This window comes from Macadamia integrifolia, unplaced genomic scaffold, assembly GCF_013358625.1.
Source record: "Macadamia integrifolia cultivar HAES 741 unplaced genomic scaffold, SCU_Mint_v3 scaffold2885, whole genome shotgun sequence".
Classification (NCBI taxonomy): Eukaryota; Viridiplantae; Streptophyta; class Magnoliopsida; order Proteales; family Proteaceae; genus Macadamia; species Macadamia integrifolia.
In genome coordinates, this window is record NW_024869030.1 from 1 (window position 1) to 17,561 (window position 17,561).

The 17,561-nt window shown below is 37.6% G+C and overlaps 1 long non-coding RNA gene and 1 pseudogene across 1 annotated transcript; both read left to right on the forward strand.

The window, feature by feature from the left end:
• Nucleotides 1-14,080: 14,080 nt before the first annotated feature.
• Nucleotides 14,081-15,262, forward strand: LOC122067386. The gene is made up of 2 exons (XR_006136679.1): nt 14,081-14,804; nt 14,978-15,262. It is a non-coding gene; the product is annotated as an uncharacterized LOC122067386 (long non-coding RNA).
• A 1,425-nt stretch (nt 15,263-16,687) lies between these two features.
• On the forward strand, nt 16,688-17,504 carry LOC122067385 (annotated as a pseudogene).
• The last annotated feature ends 57 nt before the right edge of the window (nt 17,505-17,561 follow it).

Here is a 17,561-nt window from a genome sequence, read left to right on the forward strand (position 1 = left end):
AATATTATTTCTGTAATTATTGGCTTAAAAAAAAAAAAAGGTTTCTGAAACAAGCATTACCAAATGGCAGAACTGTAGATTTTCTATTCTGAAACTGTTTCAGAAACAAATAAACCAAAAAACCTTAAATAGTTTAAAAATGGTGTTTTGACACAAAAACTGAAATTTTCGTTTTTGACACGAAATGGAGCTTCTGGAACAAAAACGATATCAAATAGGCCCAAACTGAGGAGAACCACAACACTAAACAGATTTGAAATCATGATCATACAACCAATAACAAGAAAGGCATATATAACATAATATAAAAAATTTTAAGAAAACAAAAGAACAAGCATACCACACATACTTTCATTTAACCTTAATCTAAGGTCAAGAATAGATTTATTATTCATAAAATTCTCTTTTGGATAATACTGTAAAAATAAGCAAGTTAGGTAGAGATTCCACTTACCTTGATGTCGTTCCCAAAATTCTACCTTAACCTATTCTATCTACTACCATAAAAAAAATATAAACTAAATACCTCTGAAATTCCAAATAAGTTGAAATTAGATTCTATTAAAACCTAAATCATATATATATATATATATATATGTCTCATACAAAAATTGTTGGGAAACATGTCCACACTCCTTGCTATGTTTTGGTATTAACAAACAAACATACATCTTTAACTTGATTTGATAAAATGTGATTAGCTTGAAGAAAGTGTAATTAGTTTGAAGAAACACTTAGAAGGTCGAATCAAGACATCAAGGTTTGAACTCATGCAAACATGACCTTTAAGCTTAAAGATATCAAGACCCAAGATAATAAAGACATTCAAGACCGAAGATGAAGACATCAAGACCCAAGATGAAGACCATAGGATAGAGAATATATTTTGTAATTTGTACATACATTGCATACGCACGCACCTCGTGCATCATACTAGAATGACCTTAGGTGGTAGAGTGCAATATGTTCTAGTAAAACTCTGTAAAAACATATTAACCTACCTCAAGGGCATTTTGAACAATCTTAAAGTCGGTATCAGAAAATGAAACCTTCATAGAAGTTGTAGAAAATTGAGTCATGATTCCAACACAACTAATCTCAAGTTAATCCAAGTTGGACCAAAAAGTTATGGTCAAAACACTGATAACTAGTTAGTATGACAGCATTCTGTCAAAAACAGTCTGTCATGTTGGCGGTCGACCAACTGGAAGCCCCAATCGACTGGAACTATCTGAGACTATAGCCGGTCAACCGGTAGAAAGTCTTGATTGACCGATGCCTCCCTGGAAAAGCTCCAACGGCTAGTTTTTGACCTTAATGGCTCATTCAGGTCGACCGACTACCGATGGCAGTCGATCGGTGGTCCCAGAATACGACCGTTATAGCCTGATTTCCTGCCTAAAATGCTTCACTAAGTTTACCTATAAATACCCAAACCGCTCTTAATTAAAAATCAATTAAAAAAGAGCTTTAAGAGCATTATTGCAAGCATTCAAGAGTTATTAAGATTATTCTATTCTACTTAAGTTGTTTGATTACACCAATCCCAACAAAAGGCTCAAGTCTCAATCAAGTCCTCCACTCTCTCCTGTGCAAGTCAAAGCCATAAGAGAGGACTTTACAAAAGGTGCATCATTCATCTCTCATTCTCATCATTTGCACCACACTTGAGGTATTTCTCCTATTCCACTATTTTCTATTTATTTATGTTTTTACAATTCTAGACTGTACTTAGGATTGTAAGAATTCTCTTATCCTAAAAAGAGGAAGGTGTCTCTCTACCTCCAAAAGAGATTGTAAAGGTGCATCTCTGCCTGTAAAGGGGGTTTGTAAGGATACTCTTATCTGTGAAAAAGATTATAAACGTTTTCTTCCCTACCTACCGTACTGAAATGGAGAACTAGTGGAATACCTTGCAAGAGGATTCTTGTAGGGAGTGGACTAGACTCGGATTGAGTCGAATCACTATAAATCTTGTATTGTGTGATTGTGTTTGTTTTATTTATTCTGCATTGTTTTAACTTGCAGTCACACTTGTGACCTATACATCGAAAAGAGTTAAATTCCACTAGTATAATCTATTCACCCCCTCTAGGTTATTTTAATTAGTATCAGAGCAGGAGTTCAATTTATTTAAGACTATATCGTCTTAAAAGTGAGTCAAAGGCCATGGCTACATTCCAAGGACCACTAGAAGGCATGAACGCCTCAAGACCCCCTTACTTTAATGGAGAGAACTTTTTCTTTTGGAAGTGCAATTCAAAAACTTTGTGTGTGGTCACAACATTCTTGTATGGAGAGCCATAGAGAATAGACCATACACCATCACCAAAATAGTTGATGGAAAGACAGTACCGAAAGATGAAGGGGAATGGACGGTTGAAGACATCACTCTCATCCAATACAACTTTCGTGCAATCACGTTCCTTCAGTGTGCCCTCAATGAACAAGAGTTCAACCGATTCATAGCATGTGACACAGCTAAAGAGATTTGGGATATGTTTCTTGTCACATATGAAGGTACAACAGAGGTAAAGGAAAGAAAGGTAGACCAACTCGTTTCTAATTACGAATCTTTCTTTATGAAAGAAAATGAGTCAATAACTTCTATGTTTACAAGATTTACTGATATTGTGAACAGTCTCAAAGGTTTAGGCAAAACTTATACTAATGCTGAAAAAGTCAAGAAAATCTTAAGAGTCTTACCTGTAGCTTGGAGACCCAAGAAAACAGCAATAGAAGAAGCCAAAGACTGGACGAAAATCTCTTTAGACTACTTGCTTGGATCTCTACAAACTCATGAAGTAGAGTTGAACGCCGACAAACCAAATCCTGAGAACAAAAGGAGAACCATAGCTCTAAAGTCAACTCAAACTATCGAAGAAGTAAGCGATGATGAAGAAGATGAAGAATTCGATATGATAAAAGAAATTTCACTTATCACGAGGAAGTTCAACAAGTTCCTCAAAAAGAAAGGAAGATTTCAACCCAACAGCAAATCCTACGGAGACAAATCTTATGGGGAAAAATGTAAATCAAAAATTAAACCAAAGGAAATCTCTTCTAAAGATATAGTCTGTTTTGAGTGCAAAAAGCTTGGACACTTCAAAACCGAATGCCCAAATAAATCAAAGAAGAAGGCTTATGCAGTCACATGGGACTCAAGTGATGAAGAGGAGAATAGTGAATTTGGAGAAGAAGTCACCAACCTCGCCTTGATGGCCATCGGAGATGAAGAACAAGAGGTATGTCAAACTTGACCTGAATTTTTAATAAGAGACTCTAATGAGGAGCTTCAAGAAGCCTTCGAGGCCTTGTATGAAGAAATTATCAAATTAGAGTCTGATAAAAACGAACTTGAGAAAGAGGTTGACACACTAAATAAGAGAGTGGAGGCACTAACCTCAAAGGTAAGTGAACTAGAGGAAGAAAACTTCAAGTTGAACTCCACCCTCTGCACCTTTACCTAGGGGCAAAAGAACCTTGACAATCTTCTTGGATCTCAAAGGAAAGGTCTAAATAAAAGAGAAGGACTGGGTTACAATGGACAAAATCCATCTAGAAATGAGAATACAAGAAGGGGTGACCAAAGAAACCAACCATCCACCTCTTACATTAAATGTAGTTTTTGTAAAAAGACAGGACGCTACATAAACCAGTGTCACTCCAAGAAAAATAAGAAACCCAATTCTCAAATTGAGAGACCAAGAGTTAGCCATGCCTACTACTACACGCCCCTAAGAAGGCAATATAGGTCTCAAGAAAACTCTAGGCCTATGCCTAGGTATAGAAAATACCAACCTCAAAGAGAATACTCTATTGAGAGGCCCCAAAGACAATACCAAGGGTATAAGAACTATCCTCGGGAGACTTATAGACCACAAGGGAAATATCAAAACCAAGGACTCTATAGATTTCAAAGATACTATACTTCTCAAAGATCAAATGGATCTTATGAACATCAGAGGACTCAAAGAAACCTAAAGCCATCCCAAAGGCAGAACCAAAGACCTGAAAAGTACAAAACCATTTGGGTTCCAGTCAAAAAGTTTGACACTAAAAATGATGGACCCATGAGATTATGGGGACCAATGTACGATTAAATTTCTGTTATAGGTTTGCTTAAAGAATAAGGTGGAAGCTGAATGGGTCATTGACAGTGGATGCTCCAAACACATGATATCCAACAAAGACCTATTCTCAAGCTTACAGGACTACAACGTAGAGCATATAGAGTTTTTAATAAAAAGTCATTAATGGTTGAAGAATCTATGAATGTACGATTTGATAAATCATTACCTAATGACTTAAACAAATCTCCAATTGATGATGATGATATCATAGTTGATGAACTTAAGAACAAAAATATTGATATTTCTCTTGATGATACAAATGATGTTACCATAGAAAAATTAGAAACACTTCATAAGGAAGTCATCCCACATAGGAATCATCCCTTAGAAAATGTTATAGGGGATCTAGATGGAGAAATCCAGACTAGATCTAAAACCCAAGAGGTATGCACTCACACTGCATTTATCTCAAGGATCGAACCCAAGAACATAGAAGAAACACTAAAAGACAGTGATTGGATTATCGCTATGTAAGAGGAGCTTCACCAGTTTGAAAGAAGCAAGGTATGGGAACTTATCCCAAGACCTGACCACCACACCATCATTGGTGCTAAGTGGGTCTTTCGTAATAAGCTGGATGAAGATGGGAACATAGTAAGAAACAAAGCGAGACTAGTTGCCAAAGGGTATAATCAGCAAGAGGGAATAGACTATGATGAAACCTATGCACCAATAGCAAGGTTAGAGTCCATTAGAATACTACTAGCTTTTACATGCCATAAGGACTTTAAACTATATCAAATGGATGCCAAAAGTGCCTTCTTGAATGGATACATTCAAGAAGAGATATATGTAGCTCAACCCCCTGGTTTTGAAGACCCTAAGTTTCCAAACCATGTCTATAAACTTGAGAAAACCCTGTATGGCCTCAAACAAGCCCCTAGAGCTTGGTATGAGAGATTAAGTACTTTCTTGATAGAAAGTGGCTTCTCAAGGGGGAGGATTGACACAACCCTGTTCGTGAAGAACTTGAAGAATGACATACTCATTGTTCAAATCTATGTAGATGATATCATCTTTGGCTCAACCAACAAGAGAATGTGTACTAATTTCAGTAGCAAGATGAGCAATGAATTTGAAATGAGTATGATGGGAGAGTTAAATTTCTTCCTCGGACTTCAAATAAAACAAACTGATAATGGAATTTTCATAAACCAAAGCAAGTACACCAAGGAGCTGCTAAAGAAATTTTACATTAGCAGTCAAAAATCTTCAGACACTCCGATGAGCTCATCCTTAAAACTAACCAAGGATGAGGATGGCACTTCTGAGGATGTAACTAGATATAGAGGCATGATTGGGAGCCTTCTATATTAATAGCAAATAGACCTGACATCATGTACAGTGTATGTGCATGTGCTCGATTTCAAGCTGATCCTAAGAAATCTCACCTCATAGCTGTAAAAAGAGTTTTTAAATATTTGAAAAGCACAAGTGATGTTGGGTTATGGCACCCCAAAAAACCAACCCCTTGACTTGGTTAGTTTTTCAGATGTTGACTTCGCGGGCTGCCATATCGACAGAAAAAGTACCAGTGGTACCTGTCACTTTCTCGGCTCTTACCTTGTCTATTGGTTTAGCAAGAAACAAAACTCCGTTGCTCTATCTACCACCGAAGTTGAACATGTTGCAGTTGGTAGATATTGTGCTCAAATCCTTTGGATGAAGCAAACTCTTTAAGACCTTGGAGTGAGTTTCAAATCTTTCCCAATCATGTGCGATAACACCAGTGCCATAAACTTGAGTAAAAACCCCATTTTATACTCAAGGGAAAAGCACATTAATATTCGACACCACTTTCTACGAGACACCATTCAAAATGGTGATGTCTCTCTAGAATACATTGATACTAAGAAACAACTCGTAGATATATTCACTAAACCACTAGGTGAAGAGCGTTTTAGTTTCCTAAGAAAGGAGCTTGGCATTTGTAACCCATTTGGCTGAATGAATAAACATTCTTTCATGAATATTTTTTTCAAAAGCCTAGACTTGAAAAACCCTTTCCACATCCACAATTTTCTAGGTTCTCAGGCAATTTTGGATTCTTCCGGTCGACCGCCCCAATCTACCGATCGACTGGCGCTGACCGAATGGATTACCGGTCGACCTCCTTAAAACTTCTGGTTGACCGGCGTCGTCAAAAATTTGATTCTGAACTCTTTTAAAATCGATTTTTTAGAACCATTTTGTCCATTTTTAAAACCCCGTTTGGCCTCAAACCCCATTTCGACTCTTCCTCTCAAAAAACCCTAGCTTAGAACTCCTTTCTAACCTAGATCTCTCAAGATCCTTTCCTATCCATCTAAAAAACCCTTGCATCTCTTCTCCTCTTACGCCTCTAATCATCATGGACTCTCACCGCCCACATAAAGCCAAGAAGACGGTCGCTCAGAAGGGAAAAAGGAAGGCCTCTGACAAAGATATCTGGTTCTCCTCCTCCATTGCTTAAGAATCATGGGATCTCCACATCTCTCGACACATAGAGCAAGGTAGAACCATCAATTCTGACTCTTTGTCCAGGTATGACATCAAAGACTTGTTTGATGCTTTGGGATGGGGCAACATTCTCAATCTCGAGTTCCACTGTTATCCCCATCTTGTCAAAATGTTCTTTTGTAACCTTACTTTCTCTAGTGAAGGTGACAACCTTCTAGTCCATTCCTATGTTAAGGAGTTCCTATAGATATAGACATCATAATATTAGGAGAAATCCTAGACATCTCTGTGGCAGGGGAACTAAAATACTACCAACCCAAGACCTATATAGAACAATTCATGGATGTTGACTGCGTGTACTCTAGCATCATGAAGGAATATGCTAATACTTACAAAATTAAGGCTAAGGAACTCACTGATATAGGGTGGATTGTAAATCTCATCATCTCCCACAACATCCTACCCAAGAGTGGTCATAGAGATGAAGTCTCCCCATTTCATGCTTATCTCACCTACTGTATTTGCAAGAATGTGAGCATCAATCTTCCTTACATTCTGCTAAAAACCATGATTATCCATGGTGATAGACTTCAAAAGGGAAATCTTCTCTATGGAAGGATGATTTGCCAAATCCTGGACCACTTTCATGTGGGTTTTTTTGGTGAATCATTTGAACCTTTTCCTCAAGAGATCAATCTCTCCACTATTCGTAAGATGCACCTTCTTCCCAAGCAGACCACTGGCTCTAAAAAGACTAATGCTGGACCCAGCCAGCCACAACAAGAAGGAAATGATGATGCGTCAGCCTATGCGACCTTTGCCGATCTTCAGAAGGTTAGGAACATCATCCTTGTCCAATTGGTGAAGATGGAAAGAAAGCAGAATGAGATTCTCAAGCTCCTACGCAAAGATGAGGAAGATGAAGATGACGGAGGAGAAGACGAAGAGGAGGACACGGAGGATGAGGATGCAGAGGATTAGGAGTCCCTACTCCTTTTATATAATATAACTAAACTCTTATTTTTTCTTATGGAACTTCGTGTTTGTTTTAGTTGTTTATGTAACTTTTAGCTAAAATACTCTGCAATACGAAGTTGAACTTATGATAATTTTCTATGTGTTATATTTTTCTTTGGCACATACTCAGGGGGAATATTTTAATTTCTTATGTCATTTTGATTCCCTTTTTTCTGTTGACAAAAGGGGGAGAACATCTATCTTTAATTGTTTACTCTTTCTGGAAATGACAGTATCTATCCTTGTTTACTGTCCTGTGTTTATTTTTTTTTCTGGCACTGAATTAAATTATCTTATTGAACTTTACACAGTATTACTATCATTTCTTGTATTTGGTTATATTGCCTGTGTTTGTTTGTCATCACCAAAAAGGGGGAGATTGTTGGGAAACATGTCCACACTCCTTGCTATGTTTTGGTGTTAATAAACAAACATACATCTTTAACTTGATTTGATAAAATGTGATTAGCTTGAAGAAACTGTAATTAGTTTGAAGAAACACTTAGAAGGTCGAATCAAGACATCAAGGTTTGAACTCATGCAAACATGACCTTGAAGCTTAAAGATATCAAGACCCAAGATTATAAAGACATTCAAGATCGAAGATGAAGACATCAAGACCCAAGATGAAGATCATAGGATAGAAAATATATTTTGTAATTTGTACACACATTGCATACGCACGCACCTCATGCATTATACTAGAATGACCTTAGGTGGTAGAGTGCAATATGTTCTAGTAAAACTCTGTGAAAACAGATTAACCTGTCTCAAGGGCATTTTGGGTAATCTTAAAGTCGGTATCAGGAGATGAAACCTTCATAGAAGTTATAGAAAATTGAGTCACGATTCTAATGCAACTAATATCAAGGCAATCTAAGGTTGGACCAAAAAGTTATGATCAAAACACTGACAACTAGTGTCATATTGGTGGTCGACCGGGGCTTATCCGAGACCATAGCCGGTCGACCGACAGAAAGTCCCGATAGATCGGTGCCTCCCTGGAAAAACTCCAACGACTAGTTTTTGACCTCAAAGGCTCTTTCTGATCTATCGGCGACTGATGGCGGTCGACCAGTGGTCCCAGAATACGACCGTTAGAGCCTGATTTCCTGCCTAAAATGCTTCACTAAGTTCACCTATAAATACCCAAACCGCTCTTAATTAAATATCAATTAAGAAATAGATTTAAGAGCATTATTGCAAGCATTCAAGAGTTATTAAGATTATTCTATTCTACTTGAGTTGTCCGATTATACCAATCCCAACAAAAGGCTCAAGTTTCAATTAAGTCCTCCACTCTCTCCTATGCAAATCAAAGCCATAAGAAAGGACTTTACAAAAGGTGCATTATTCATCTCTCATTCTCATCATTTGTACCATACTTGAGGCATTTCTCCTATTCCACTATTTTCTATTTATTTCTATTTTTACAATTCTAGACTGTACTTAGGATTGTAAGGATTCTCTTATCCTAAAAAGAGGAAGGTGTCTCTCTACCTCCAAAAGAGATTGTAAAGGCGCATCTCTGCTTGTAAAGGGGATTTGTAAGGATACTCTTATCCGTGAAAAAGATTATAAAGGTTTTCTTCCCCACCTACCATACTAAAAGAGAGAGCTAGTGGAATACCTTACAAGAGGATTCTTGTAGGGAGTGGACTAGACTCGAATTGAGTCAAACCACTATAAATCTTGTGTTGTGTGATTGTGCTTGTTTTATTTATTCCACATTGTTTTAACTTGCAGTCATACTTATGACCTATACATTGCAAAGAGTTAAATGCTACTAGCATAACCTATTCACCCCCCCCCTCTAGGTTATTTCAAAAATAATATCAAATAAACTTCTTAGGTTAGGTATCAGTCCCCCTAAAAAACGGTTTTTAGACTATAACCGATTCGAACCAATCAATTTGAAAAACTCATTAATCTACTTTTTTGAACTCAAATCACTTCTAATTTTTTTCAAGAATTTAAAAGACTCACTAAATGTCTTACAGTAAAAAATTTAGATTAAAATTCGAAGTCTATATTCCTCCGTCGCTACCCCAATTCTCAGGTATAGAAAACTTCTCTGATAGTGACCTATCTGAGTACATGAATTTTTCGGTATATCAAATAAACTCAGAATTTAATAAAAATTTTAAAAGGTCACTGAAACACATGCATGTACTTTCAATAATTATTTTAGATCATAAAAATATTTCTAAATATATTCAATAATATGAACAATCTCGGACTACTGTTCTGTCTGACTCAGAAAATACTGTTAACATATCAAAATTTTATTTTCTCTCTCATCAAACTAATAATTCAAATCTCATACCTTTAAATCATGATCAATCCACCAAGTAGAACATAAAAAAGTAATTAAATCATGCTAAGAACTTCTAACTTGAAAATTGTTCGAAATCTTGATTTCTTTTCTCTTTCTTCTTCTTCTTCCTTCTCCTCTTTCTTCTCCACAATACATTTTTTTTTCCTTTTGATTTTTCTTAAATAAAGGGTGAGGGGCAATGAAATCACTTTTTTGGCTTCTCTTTCCCTCCTAATTCATCTCTAAGTCTATCTTTACCTTTCATACTTTATCTCTCTCTCTCTCTCTCTCTCTCTCTCTCTCTCTCTCTCTCTCTCTCTCTCTACTCTTCCTTTATTCTAGTCACAATTGATTTCTAACTCTTTCTTTCACTTTTCCTACTTTATCTCATTTACTTTAAATTCAAGGCTATTTAAATTTCAAAAGAAAAGTTCCCAACTTTTTTAGAAAAGCCTTCAATTGTTATTTATTAATTAGCAATAATTAGTTAGTTAATGTTGTTCGTTAGCTAGGTCTTATCCACTAGTTAGTTAATTGGCCATGTGGATAATAAGTATATATATATATATATGTTATTCTTAAGTAAATAAGTCAATACTAGGGTTGACATTAAAATCATATAATTAAAAGAAAGTCAAATTATGATCTAGTGGCAAAATGTTAAATCAGGGTTCAAGAGCAACATGGTAATTTTCAGGACAAAAACCGTAAAGTTATTCTACAGTGTAGTTACATCTAATGGATGAGTTTTAGCACTTACCAAGGAGTGATGCACCTTTAATGGTCTGGTATCCCCACTTTAAGTCACCCTGACCCTAAAATGGTCGAAAGACAAAAATACCCCTAACAACTGATCAACTTTAACCTCTTCCAATCCTTTCTCCTTCGCATTTTGTTTCTTCAATTCCTTCTATCACTATTGAACATCAACAGGACCAATGGCGATGCAATTACTCAACATTAGGAATCCTTACAACTAAATTGGCTGCAAAATTGTTAATTGACACTACTACTAATACTACTAATACTATTGGACCCTCAAAAAGGTGCTCTTGATTATATCTCTGCTCACACTGGTGGCGCTTCTTATGGAAGATGCACATCCACCCCAAATTTAAGACTTTCTTTTGGAGAACCACCCATGGTGGACTGCGGACAAGGGATTTGTTATAAAAAAGGGCTCCTATGGATGACCTCTATGTCCTATGAAATTCAAAGTAGGAAACCAAGTGGCATTTGTTCCTTTCATGCGATTTCACCAAACGCATTTGTGCCACTTGCCCATTAGGACTTAACACTGCGGCTCTCTAGGTTCCTTCTTTCCAACATATTATTATGTATTTCTTTAATATTTTACACAGTGATCGAGAGTACTTTTTCGTTTTGTCATTTTGTGTTATTATATTTGGAACCATAGGAATAGAATAATTTTGAAGAAGGCTGAACCCAATCCACACGACATACTAGGCCCACCTATGAAATGGATATACCGGACCACTGATCGACGGCAGACGATTCTGCCAAGGGATCACATGGCTGATCCAATCCCAACAAATTCTACCATTAGCCTATCAAACCCAATTAAAAAGGATTGCAATATCTTAATTTGTGTAGTGATCACTTGTCCTAATATAGAATTGACAAGTTGGGTTGTCGGTTTAATGAATGGAAATGCAAAACATTTACTAATAACATGTTATTTAATGACAAGAAACCCTACTGAAGGAAGCGCCCAGCAGGGAGTTCAATCGGCACTAGAACGTAGAATAACCTTGACGGAAATTTGGACTAACTCAGAGATCATTTGCAGCCTCTCTTTTGACCTAGAAAATTTTTTGTGGCCATTAAGTATAGGTGCCATTTTTTCAGATGTATATAAACATATGGCTAACGTAACCTGTAGGCTAAAACCTATGTCAGAACATGTGACTATTTTTGTGTCCATGGCTCAGGATATCCTGGCAAACGGTAGTATAACCGCTACTTAGGATAAGATGGCAAGCGGTGGTATAACCGCTGCCCAAGGTGTAGGTACCTAACTTTGCTGTTGTTTTCCATTTTTCTTTCAATAAAAAAACACAATAAATTTCGTCCTCGAAATTTTCCAGGGTATTACATCCTGTATCGATATCTAGATCAATTGATATTGTTGATCCAATACCGATACCTCAAACTATGTTTACAAGTCCAATTCTTTGGTCTAGAACTTGAGAGAGTAGAGGTGCCTCAACATATTTTTACCCTCTCACACCTGTGCCCCCATTGGTGCAACCTCTTGCGTGCAAGTAAGCGGGCAGCATGCCCATCCAGTGCCCGTTAGTAAATTAGGACCAAACCTCCATGTCTTAGATGCTTGGGCGTAGTTGCACCATATCTTGACTACGATTATGTTGGGAATCTTCAAGATTCTAGCTTTGGGGACTGCAACAGAGCTTGTGAGGAGCACGAATGGTTGTAGGTAATAGTGGGATCCAGCTCTTCTCCATAGAGGGCATCGCACAGATAGTGCCCATAAGGGCCTATGCATGTGACATGTGTGCTTGGATGATCCAATGGTCCATATCTTCTCCCCGAAAAAACCCATCTGTGAGAGGTTGTCAACCCAAACCCGAGCAATTCCAATTGGAAAAGTCCTCTTCTCCCCAAATGCTGACCCAATGGACCTGCAAGAGAAATGGTGAATGAATTAGCAGAAGAGGGGAATGAAGAGGAAGATGATAAAAGAAAAGTAGCAGAGATACAAAGAATATCGAAGTGGTATTGGATTTTAATAAAATCTGGTTTTTAGTAAATAGATTTTTTTTTGGTAGAAAATATGTCGATTTTTTTTTTGTTTGTAAGAAATGTCTAATATCTTATAAGATATATTACTTTCCTACAATATCAAAGACAGAGATTGAGGAATTTTTCTTTTCAGTAGAAAAGAGATAAGATTTTGTTTCTAATTTAGAGAGATTATATGAAAAAATTTGGTTTTATAAACAATAAGGATATAGAGAGTAGAGACGATATAGAGTAGTTCTAGTTAGGGGATAAGATTTGGAATTAGAATTTTTTGTGGCAAAAATATACGACCACCAATAACACGACATCTACCGAGCGTTGAGGGGATAGCCAAACAGCTTAGGACCAACGGGGTCGTCGATAGTTCACCCAACTTGGGGCAAACCCCCAAGATAGAAGCCAATTGGCCGAAATTGTTAAGGGAGCATCAATAGCCGAATGGCTGGGCCAGTACTAGGGTAGAAGGGACATCCCATGCGAGCCACTCAGTGGCTGCTTGAATCATTGAATGGGCCCAATTGCACGGCCCTCGACTAAATGACATGATTCTAGGAACTCTATTCGCTAATGGCAGGCACACGATTAGTCAATCAAACCAAGTAGCTCAGCAACCATGCCACTCCTCCTTGGTTACTCGGCCTGAGACTTCGATAGATCACCATCAAAGTATGTCCCAAAAAGGCAGGGACTGGAAAAACCTAAACGACAAGCTGAAATTACGGAAGGGATCCTAGTGGGACTCTCACTAGTTCGTCGAATCTCCCATCAAGGGAAGTGAATCTTGCCATATTCTTCGAGATATGCCAATACACCAATACGAGGAGTTTTCATAATGACAACGTCCTCCATATTCACTTTTCTACTACAAGTTTTGTTAGATTCAAACTCTTACCTGTAATAGGAAGCTACCAAAGCAGGACTTTTAATTGATGGCTGCCACCTTCAGCTTTAAAAACACAGGTAAACCTCTTTCAGTGAGATAGACCTTTTTTCATTCTTATTGGAATTATCTATTTGTGAAGAATTTGATTTAAGCATTGGAGAGTCACTATCGGATCAGCTCGATGCACACTCTCTCATGTTTGTTCTTCTGTGTAGAATATGAAAATTGCCTAGCTGACGCAACAGAATTAAATTAGAAAACTATATAGAAAAATTCTCTATAATAAAATAGGGATAGAAACGATGGAGAGATATTTTAGTTGGGGGGTAGATTGATGCCACTAAGAATGAGCTTGTGATATCGTATTGAAAGAAAATACAAAAACAGCGGTAAATTACAGTGGCCTCCCTGCATTTCCTCCTAATATTATAGTCATCCCCCCGGTAGAATTGACAATTCCAAGTAAAAAAACTTAAAAGACAGTTTTACCCTTTGCACTAAAACATTCTAATTACATCTTCTCCACTCTTTGTCGTTGAGAGGGTTTTGGAACTAAGTCCAATGGAGAACAATCTGCGGACTGTTCTGTTGATTCCGGTAATCAGAACGGCAGAGGGGTTGTTAGATTCCAGCGTCCCTTGTTGGTTTTTGGTGAGCTGAGCAGCCTGATACTAGCATCATCTCTCTTTTCCTTTTGATTCATTTTTTTTTCCTGAGAAAATCTTACAGATTTGATGAACCTCTATCTGCAATTCCTTTTGATTCCTCTTTTTAGTCTCAGAATATGGAAAATCTTTTTCTTCCTCTGGGTCTCCCAAAACATTTCAGGAGCTTCTCTGTAACGGCTTCATCTACTAATGGTCTCTCTCTCTTCCTCATTGTCTGTCCACGCTCAATCACTTATGGGTTTGAAGTGTTCTACCGACCTATAATTCTGAGGCTGTAATTATGGTAGGAGGGGAGAAAATGGAATAACTATACTGGTATTTTCCAGAAATTCTGCAAAGAAAGGACAAGGACACCACTCATGTGTGCCAGAGCTAATGACCCAGCAAAGGTGAAGGACCTTATGGCGAGCATTCGAGAAACCCTCTTAACGAAATAAAAATTTTCATTTTGACGATCCTCAGAGATTTTGCTTGTGATTCCTGCACCTATTTTCACAAACAGGACCGCTGCTACTCTGGAGATGTTCCCATCATGGCCATTGAGTTTCCAGCAAACTGCAAGAGTATTTTCTTCTCCTTTGACCATGTCTCTTTTGTTTTCTGATATGGGTTCTTCTCGAATCTTGATTATAAGGAAACACCCAGAAAGAAACCCTCCTTATTTCTTCTCCAATGTGCTTCTGAATGGATTCTTCTTTTTGTGTTTTTTTTTTTTTTTTTTTTCATTTTGAGTCAGGGGAGTTCAAAGTCGGGAGGAGAGATTAGTGGTGATTCACTGTTTACGAAACTACCAACGGAGTAATCATACCTTCTATGTTTCTTGCTCATCGGATCGTCCCCTTCCTTCGCCACATAATCATAAAACTTCTCATTCTCCTGGTTATCATAGGAGACATTGACTTCCAGAGTTGAATTGCTTTAGGGTTTTGCCTTCCTTATTTATTTTTTTATTTTTTTTATTGTGGAATTATCAAATTGCACAAAACCCTAAAATACTTGAACCCAATTTACTATTTTCTTCCGTTGATGTTTGTTGGGGATTCAGGGAACAAAGGCGGTAGATATCCTTGGTTTGCAGCAGAAGGTTGCAGGTCGAAGGAACTTCATTGGGTTGCAAGGGTATAATAGGAATTTCAGTGGTTTGCAAGGGTATTTTTGTCCTTACAAAATCATGTAAACAAGCCATGTCACATAGGAATAGATTCTTCTAAACGGTGTTAGAACACGTTAACCGTACAGGGCACATTGTAATTGTCAGTTCTATTTTATAGGGATGATTATAACATTAAGATAACCTGTAAGAGAGGTCATTGTAAATAACTTAAAAGAAGGGTGATTTATATCAACCTTTCATGGCGTTTGTCTATTTTACATTCTCCCCTTAAAAAATCTTTTATTATATTTAAACCCAAAAAAATAACACCGTTAGACTAGTGTTAGTTTTAGAATACAAAAGGATATAATTATCCCTCAGCTGGATTTTAGTTGATTGCCCTATTGACCTTTTGGCCCTTAGAATCTTCTCTTCTAGTCCCACTTACTCTTATCATACCCCAGGTGTTCAGTTCTCAAATTCTTTAATACATAATTCAGTTTTTGATTCTGGAGATCACAAAAAGCATAGGGTCAATGAAGCTCTTGTTCTACCAAAAAAAAAAAAAAAATGAAACTCTTGAAGGAGATAATCTAATTAAATCACTGCCTTGGTATAAGACTATTAATACTAGGGGTGTCAACGGTCCGGGTTGGTGCAGTTTCGGTCCGGTTCCACTGGTTTCGGTGTGAGTTTGGAAGTGACCGAAACCGACCCATTAAGGATTTATCGATTTCGGTCCGGTGTCGGCTTCGGTGCGGTTTGGGTTCGGGTTGGTACCGGTTTGGATTTATTAGGTTCATTTCGGTTTGGATCGGTTTTTTAAACCGGTATGGAGCCATTAGGAAACAACCAAATGATGAATTGTTGAACTTCGGTTTCTTAAATCGATTTGTAACCGGGTTGGTTTTGGTTTTTGGTCTAGTTTGGATTCGATTTTTCATACAAATGTATACAAAACTATTCAAATTTTGATTTTTTTAATGAATTTTGGAGTGTTTCGGTTTCTTACCGGTTTGGTTTCGGTTTCGGTCCGGGTTTTGAGCCGGTTTCGGTTTGGTTTCGGGTTCATCCGGTTTTCGGTGCGGTTCGGTTTGGTTTTGGGGTTACAATACTCGAAACCGAACCGAACCAATAAGGCTTCGGTTCGGTTCGGTCCGGGTTGTTATCGGTTCGGTCCGGCCGGTTTTACCGGTTCGGTTTAGGAATTGACACCCCTAATTAATACAATGCACTTACTGGATATTTCATCCATTGATGTTATATTAATCTACAGCCCAATGTGTATTCTTGGGTTGCCATTTCTTAATTCAAAATGAGAATCTCTCTGCCAAGGTAAACAAAAGGTATAAAACCAATTTTGTTATTGGCTTTTTGATTTGATGTGTTTTAAATTGGTTGGTTTTGGATGACTTGATCGGATTTATGCAACTAAGGCAGCTGTAAAGATTGGACAACTTATGATGGAAGATCTTGTTTCAATACGTATAAAATATAGGGAAATTTATGGGCCTGAGGAGGATAGGTTCCCTTGTTGGTTGAAATGGGAGGAGCTCGAAACGCTTTGTGTCTGGAGTTCATGAGGAAGCACAAGAAATTTATTACCGGCAATCCTAGGGCTCTTAGGAGGCTGAGAACATCACATGAGATGGCAAATAGAACTCTCTCATCCACTAGTCAAACCACCATTGAGATCGATTCCTTGTACGAGGTATTGACTTCTATACCACCATTACCCGTGCTAGGTTCGAGGAACTCAACATGGATCTCTTCAAGAAGTGTATGGAGCCAGTGGAGAAGTGTCTAAGGGATGCCAAGATGGACAAAAGTACTGTTCCATGATGTGTTTGTTGGTGGGTCTACCAGGATCCCCAAGGTGCAGCAGCTATTGCAAGACTTCTTCAATGGGAAGGAGTTCTGTAAGAGCATTAACCCTGATGAAGCCGTCGCTTATAGAGTTGCAGTACAAGCTACTATTCTGAGTGGTGAAGGCAACGAGAAAGTGCAGGACCTTCTCTCCACTTGAATGTTGACAAGGGATAACTATGTCTTTTTGTATTCTAAAACTAACATTAATCTAACGATATTATTTTTTAAATTTAAATGTAATAAACGATTTTTTAAGGGAATGATGTAATATAAGCAAACACCAAGGGACGGGAAGGTTGATGTAAATCACCCATAAAAAAACTACTTTTGATATGTCAATATAGATCGTGGCCTAGCT